Source organism: Mustelus asterias, chromosome 14, assembly GCF_964213995.1.
Source record: "Mustelus asterias chromosome 14, sMusAst1.hap1.1, whole genome shotgun sequence".
Taxonomy (NCBI): Eukaryota; Metazoa; Chordata; class Chondrichthyes; order Carcharhiniformes; family Triakidae; genus Mustelus; species Mustelus asterias.
In genome coordinates, this window is record NC_135814.1 from 25982069 (window position 1) to 25990283 (window position 8215).

The 8215-nt window shown below is 42.5% G+C and overlaps 1 protein-coding gene across 1 annotated transcript in view; it reads right to left on the bottom strand.

Annotated features, from left to right (window-relative positions):
- arhgap15 (Rho GTPase activating protein 15) overlaps positions 1 to 2634 on the bottom strand; it is a 730777-nt gene extending 728143 nt beyond the window's left edge. The window contains exon 1 of the mRNA XM_078228014.1: positions 2574 to 2634. The gene's annotated coding sequence lies outside the window, so the exon portion shown is untranslated. The remainder of the gene's footprint in view (positions 1 to 2573) is intronic.
- Positions 2635 to 8215: the final 5581 nt, after the last annotated feature.

The window sequence follows — 8215 nt, forward strand, 5'->3', positions numbered from 1 at the left end:
AGAGCTGCAAGGTGCAGCTGCCCGAGTTACTCTCATGCCATGGAGCAGCTGGCTGCAGGGAATTGCAGTGAAAGTGAATGAAGCGCAAGGTAGGTGAAGTGACATTGGCAAACAGCTGTCCAGCTGTGAGAGCTCACCCTGATTTAGAGTGAACAGCAGTCTCTCACCTGGCCATAGCTGAACTTCTTCAGTTCCACTGATCAAAGATTTTGCACTCTATCGATTTCAATAAAGAAGGACTTTCCTCTGTGCTCTCACTTCAAGGGCTCTGACAAGTTGCTGGCAGGTCAGAAAATAGTTGCACTGTTTGTGAAAGCCTGAATGCTTTGTTTGAACGGTACTGTTTTACTGATTAGAATATTTAAATGATTTAACGATAACTCCTTGGGGTGAGGGCATGGGGGCATTCGCTGCTCACGTTCCCATATGCCTGGGTGATACTCAGGAGAGGGCAGATGACATTGGGATTTAAGGGGATTTAACTCCCTTCATGCACTGAAACTCATTTCCCTTTGCCTGTCAAATTCCCTCCCTCATCTTTCCTCTCAAGTGGATGTAAATGATTCCATCGTGCCATTTCGAACATGAACAGTGACTGGACTTTCTCCCCAGTGTCTTTGCTCATATTCATCCCTTAACTGACATTGATAGAAAGAAGATTTCCTCTGGTCATTGTCATGTTGCTCGTTGTGGGGTCTTGCAGTTTGCAAATCAATTTCTCCATATCCTAAATTAAGGAGTGTTTACAGTTCTAAAGTACGTTGTTGATTGCAAAGTGTTTTCGATGTCCTGATGTAATGAGATGTGTAGGTGGCAGCATGAGGTGTGTTGCACCACAGTGAACAAGAATAGTTTGGATTTTAAATTCTTGATCACGGAATCATAGAATCGTACAGTGCAGAAAAGAGGCCCTTTGGAGATAGTGGAATAAAAGAGAATAGCAACATGGATTTTTTAAAAATGGCTGAGTAACAGGATACAGAGTAGTGATTAATGCATGTTCTTTGCACTGGAGGAAGGCTTATGGAGGAGGTTCCCTTGGGTTGGTATTAGGCCCCCTGCTGTTTTGATATTTTATATATATATTTATATCAATGACCTAGACCTTGGCGTAGAGGGCACCATTTCAAAATTTACAAGTGATACAAAATGTGGAAGCATTTTGGACTGTGAGGAGAATAGTGTAGAACTTCAAAAGGATATGGTCAAGTTGGTGAAATGAGAGGGCATGTGTCAATGTACAGAAGTGTGCAGTAATTGATTTTAACACAAGGGAGGCAATATAAAATAAAGAATGCAATTCCAAAATGGGTTCAGGAACAGAGGAACCTGAGTATATATGTGCACAAGTCAGTGAAGGTGGCAGAACAAGATGAGGACATGATCAATAAAGCATTCAGTATCGTGGTTTTATTAACAGAGGTATGGATTATATGAACAATGAAGTTAATGTTAAACTTGTGTAAAACATTGGTTCGGCCTTAACTGGAGTATTGTGTCCAGTTCTGGGTAGCAATGGAAACATGATGGGAAACCTTTACACAGTGAGCGGTTAAGATCTGGAATGAACTGCCTGAGAGTGTGGTGGAGGCAGGTTCAATCAAGGCATTCAAGTGGGAATTGGACTATTTTCTGAAAAGGAACAATGTGCAAGGTTAAGAGTAGAAGGCGGGGAAGTGGCGCTTGGTGCATTGCACGTTTGGTGAGTTGGCACTGAACCGACGGGCTAAATGACCTCCTTCTGTGCTGTAACAATTCTGTCATTCTGTGACTTGAAGCATAAAACTATTTTTGATTTATTAATAATATCAACTTATCACAGCCAGCAGTGTGTGTCAAAAGTCCAAATAAAACTAATTCTTACCTCTGAAGGCAGACAGACAGTAGAGGGAAGTTAATCAAGCACACGCGAAACAAGGTGATACACCTAAAATGGATGCAATTTGGGCCTATGCACATTTAGTTTGCAAGTGGCTCCTTGCAAGAAGTGCAGGGGGTATCAAATTGAGTACAGGCTGCAGATAGGAACAGTTTTAGTTTGTACGTAAAGTCAAAAATAAATTTACAAGTGTGAAAATAATAAATTCATTTAGGATAAAAATAGAGAGCCCTCCAATGCACAACCATCCCCATAATTAAACCTGATAAATATACTAAAGTGTAAATTCAATATAAATTTAATTGCCAAGAAAAGTCTGCTTTTAATTTAGCACTCCTTGAATGTATTGTGATCACCTCTGAAAACATAACTTTGCACAGAGTACTGCGTATGAAAGGGAAGTGCTATAACTTCATAAAGTAAAGTTTAAACTATGACTGCCTGTTTAATATTTTTCCCCGCAAGTACAAATTGTCCACAAGAGCATTGCGTAAAGTGAAAACTCAGTTGGTTTTGTACCTTCGCTACAAAGCATTGAGCAACATGTGTGAAACCGAATAGGTCAGCAAATCAGAGAAGCACTAAAATATACACTCCACAATGATGATCAGAACCAATGTCATATAGACCAACTATAAAATGAAATAAAATCATTACGACTAGTTAAAGTTGGATTACATGAGTACGTTCTTACCCAGGGCTCAGCTTACTCGTGCTTATTCAAACTGCCATCAGGACGCAATGGTTTTGTGAACGTTTTACCAAATAAAGGAACCCACCAGTGGTCACATGTGTGAAACGCAATCATCGTTGCAGCTAATCTTGCAGGGTGTATGCTGAGGATGAGAGATTCAGTGCCTACACACAATCTGCAAAGTTAAACCACATCCTGTTAGTTCAATGTTAATTTTTCTAAAGTTGTAGAACAAAGATCTGCAAAAACCATTAACACTCGTGCTAGACGTTAGTTTGAAACATTGTGTCACACGTAGAAATTTTAAAAAGTAAGACACATTTGTGAGCGAACAAAATGAAAGGTTTCCTGATGACCTTAGATATTTATCAGTTGAGGTGGAAAAAGGAGATTTAGCTTTAATGTTAATATCAATCTTCCTTTAACCCATTGCCACCTGTGGCAACTTCTTCTTTCTCTGCTCATATTTAGCAACTGCTGACTAAAATATTTTGCAAGCATTTTGATGTTCCATCTCAATAAGCAGTCTTCATTTTAATAATGGAAAGAGTCATGTTTGCGTAAATACTAATTTTACTTTCTCTTACTGTACCAGGTCACATCAATGGCAGAATTTAATTGTGGCAAGGATCATAGGGAATAAAAGCACAGGAAGCTCTTCGACTCCTCCAGCCTGCACTGACACTGTTCAGGAAGATCATAAATAATTGAAGTTTTGACTTAACTCCACTTTTCCTGCCTACCCCCTCATATCCATTGACTCCCTTAACAATTACAAATCCATCAAACTCAGCCGCGAATATATTCAATGGCCTGGGGAAGAGAGCTCTGAAGTCTAGTGAACCTGTGAGAGAAAAAATCCTTCTCATCTCCATCTTAAATGGGAGACCCCTTAATTTTAAACAGTGCCCCCTAGTTGGACATCATTTTCCTTTGAAGTGCTATCACACAAATAATCAAAATTTTTGCATCACCCTAAGAAATACTAGGGGTGGCATGGTGGCACAGTGGTTGGCACTGCTGCCTCACAATGCCAGGGACCTGGGTTCAATTCCAACCAAAGGTCACTGTCTAAATGGAGTTTGTATGTTCACCCTGTGTCTGCGTGGGCTTCCTCTGGGTGCTCTGGTTTCCTCTCACAGTCCAAAGATGTGCGGGTTAGGTGGATTAGCCATGTTGAATTGCCCTTTAGTGTCCCAAGATTTGTAGATTAGCAGGGTAAATACTTGGGGTTACAGGGATAGGGCCTGGGTAAAATGCTCTGTTGGAGAGTTGGTGCAGACCCGATGGGTCTGTCAACTCATTCCAGTTAAAAAGAAAGGCCCTCAAGCCCTCACAACTACTCAACCTGTACAAACTCCCAATGCCCCATTGGGTATGACCACATTAATGGGGTTGTATTATAGACCACCCAATAGTCAGCGAGAATTGGAGGAACAAATCAGCGGAGAGATAGCTGACAACTGCAAGAAATACAAAGTTGTGATAGTAGGGGATTTTAATTTTCTACATATAGATTGGGACTCGCATACTGTTAAAGGTTTAGATGGGGTAGAGTTTGTAAAATGTGTTCAGGAGAATTTTCTACATCAGTATATAGAGGTGCCAACTAGAGAGGATGCGATATTGGATCTCCTATTGGGAAATGAGTTAGGGCAGGTGATGGATGTGAGTGTGAGGGAACACTTTGGATCCAGTGATCATAATGCCATTAGTTTCAACCTGATCATGGATAAGGATAGATCTGGTCCTCGGGTTGAAGTTCTGAACTGGAAAAAGGCCAAATTTGATGAAATGAGAAGGGATCTGGGAAGTGTGGATTGGCACAGGCTGTTCTCTGGTAAGGATGTAAATGGAAAGTGGGAGGCCTTCAAAGGAGAAATTTTGAGAGTGCAGAGTTTGTATGTTCCTGTCAGGATTAAAGGCACAGTACATAGGAATAAGGAACCTTGGTTCTCGAGGGAGATTGAAACACTGATTAAGAGGAAGAGAGAGTTGTATGAAATGTACAGGCAGCAAGGAACAGATCAGATGCTCGAGGAGTATAAAAAGTGCAAGAAGCTACTTAAGAGGGAAATCAGGAGGGCTAAAAGAAGACATGAGGTTGCTTTGGCAGACAGAGTGAAGGTAAATCCAAAGAGCTTCTATAGGTATGTTAGGAGCAAAAGGATAGTGAGGGATAAAATTGGTCCTCTTGAAGACCAGAGTGGTAGACTGTGTATGGAACCAAAAGAGATGGGGAAGAAACTAAATGGTTTTTTTTGCATCCGTATTTACTGAGGAAATGGGCATGGAGTCTACGGAAATAGGGCAAACAGGTAGGGAGGTCATGGAACCTTTACAGATTAAAGGGGAGGAGGTGCTCGCTGTCTTGAGGCAAATCAGAGTGGATAAATCCCCAGGACCGGACAGGGTATTCCCACGGACCTTGAGGGAAGCTAGTGTTGAACTTGCAGGGGCCCTGGCAGACATACTTAAAATGTCAGTATTCACGGGGGAGGTGCCGGATGATTGGAGGGTGGCTCATGTTGTTCCGTTCTTTAAAAAAGGTTCCAAAAGAAATCCGGGAAATTATAGGCCAGTAAGTTTGACGTCGGTGGTGGTCAAGTTATTGGAAGGTGTGATAAAGGATAGGATCTACAAATATTTGGATAGAAAGGGACTTATTAGGGAGAGTCAACATGGCTTTGTGCATGGTAGGTCATGTTTGACCAATCTATTAGAGTTTTTCGAGGAGGTTACCAGGAAAGTGGATGAAGGGAAGGCGGTGGATGTTGTCTACCTGGATTTCAGCAAGGCCTTTGACAAGGTCCCTCATGGGAGGTTAGTTAGGAAGGTTCAGTCGCTAGGTATACATGGGGAGGTAGTAAATTGGATGAGACACTGGCTCAATGGAAGAAGCCAGAGAGTGGTTGTGGAGGATTGCTTCTCTAAGTGGAGGCCTGTGACTAATGGTGTGCCGCAGGGATCGGTGTTGGGTCCATGTTGGGTGATGATACAAAGATTGGAGGTGTGGTGGACAGTGAGGAAGTTTCTCAAAGCTTGCAGAGGGATTTGGACCAATTAGAAAAATGGGCTGAAAAATGGCAAATGGAATTTAACGCAGACAAGTGTGAGATATTGCACATTGGAAGGACAAACCAAAGTAGAACGTACAGGGTAAATGGTAGGACTCTGAAGAGTGCAGTTGAACAGAGGGATCTGGGAATACAGGTACAGAATTCCCTAAAAGTGACGTCACAGGTGGATAGGGTCGTAAAGAGTGCCTTTGGTACATTGGCCTTTATAAATCGGAGTATCGAGTATAAAAGTTGGAGTGTTATGGTAAGGTTATATAAGGCATTGGTGAGGCCGAATTTGGAGTATTGTGTACAGTTTTGGTCACCTAGTTACAGGAAGGATGTAAATAAGGTTGAAAGAGTGCAGAGAAGGTTCACAAGGATGTTGCCGGGACTTGAGAAGCTGAGTTACAGACAGAGATTGAATAGGTTGGGACTTTATTCCCTGGAGCGTACAAGATTGAGGGGAGATTTGATAGAGGTGTATAAGATTTTGATGGGTATAGATAGAGTGAATGCAAGCAGGCTTTTTCTGCTGAGGCTAGGGGAGAAAAAAAACAGAGGGCATGGGTTGAGGGTGAAAGGAGAAAAGTTTAAAGGGAATATTAGGGGGGGCTTCTTCACGCAGAGAGTGGTGAGAGTGTGGAATGAGCTGCTGGATAAAGTGGTAAATGCGGGGTCACTTTTAACATTTAAGAAAAACTTGGACGCGTTCATGGATGAGAGGGGTGTGGAGGGATATGGTCCAAGTGCAGGTCAGTGGGACTAGGCAAAAAATGGTTCGGCACAGACAAGAAGGGCCAAAAGGCCTGTTTCTGAGCTGTAATTTTCTATGGTTCTATGTCCTCCTTCTGTACTGTAGGAGTTCTATGATTTGAAAAATATTTAAAAGTTCACCAGAGCTTTCCAGAGATTGCATTACGATGTCTCATGATTTAATGTGCATAGGGGCCCAGTTACAATTTTGGTATAAAATTAGAAAATGCTTGAGACAATTGGCAAATCATCAATGGCATTGAAGAGAATGGGTAAGTTATCGGTCAAGTTGAGCGTGGATGGATAGCATTTATAAAGGCTCAGAACAAAAGCAACATGCACACAGTTGTAAGAATGGAACATAATGTAAAGTGTTCTTTTGTAAGACAAATGATATTAACGTGGATGAATAGGGGGCATGATGAGAGAAATCAAGGATATTTACAGCATCATATGCTTCCCTGCTGTGTATTTTTCCCTTTGCCTTCCCCTTTGTTCTCTTCTTTATCCTGTGTAATAACTTCCGTTTCAATCAGAGGACCCACACCTGAAGCCTTAACTGGTCTGTACTCTACACACATGCTGACCGTGATTCTGATGTCTTTTTTCAATTGCAGATTTCAACATGTGGGGCGGGATTCTCCGGCCACACTCACCTCAAAACCGGAGAATCCCACCTGAGGTCAATGGACCTTTGCATGATCCGCCACCCATCCCTACAATCCCCGTGGCAGGCGGGACGGGAGAATTCCAGCCCTGAAGATTTATGAATTTTATGATTTTATAAATGCCATATAACATTCTCTCCACTTTTAGATTGATTGACCCTCATTAAAGTTAGTTATAGAATGCAAAACATGCTTCTGACTCAAACTATCTTTTGTGGAGGAAAGGGCTGTGGAGGCCAGGTCATTGAGTGCCTTTAAGACAGAGACAGAGACAGGTTCTTGATCAATAAGGGGATCAAGGGTTATGGGGAGAAGGCAGGAGAATGGGCATGAGAATCATATCAGCCATGATTGAATGGCGGAACAGACTTGATGGGCTGAATGGCCTAATACTGCTCCTATCTCTTATGGTCTTATAGTCATATGGGCGGAAAGGTCAAATGCGCCCACAATGTAACTTCTCAATGTCACAGTCTCTGGGCTGGATTTTCATCCTCGTGGTGGGTAGTGGGAGTCGAGAACATTCCTGACTCTTGGGAGAGAGTCACCTCAAGGGTGGGATTTTCATTGCGGGGGATGGTTTGTGGGTGGTGGGGAGGAGGGCAGCAAGGGCTGTGGGGTGGGGGGGGGGGGGGGGGGGCGCGAGGTGCAGTCTGCAGACAGGACCAGCCAACTGGTGAAAAAGGTTTGGAGGCAGCTGCAGAAGCTGTTGGGTTTGGAGGCCCACCTCAGTGCTCTGTCAATTTATTCCAGTTATAAACAAAAGGCCCTCCAGCCCTCACAACTACTCAACCTGTACGAACTCCCAATGCCCCATTCATGTCACGCCATGCCTTTAAAGTTTAAAGTTTATTTATTAATGTCACAAGTAGGCTTACATTAACACTGCAATGAAGTTATTGTGAAAAGCTCCCCCATCTCATATGGGCCTTCATGTCCCCATGCCACTCTCTGGCAATTCCATGCACATTCACCCAAAATATGCTGCAGAGAAGCAATGAACGCTATATTGGCAGCAGGATGTATAAAAAGAGATTGAAAAAATAATTCATTGATAACTTTCCTGAAAAAAGCTCTCCTTTTTACTGCAGCCCAATAAAAGTGGCAATCATTCAGATCTTTTAACGTATTGTGGTCAGGAGATCCATGACCTCCAGGA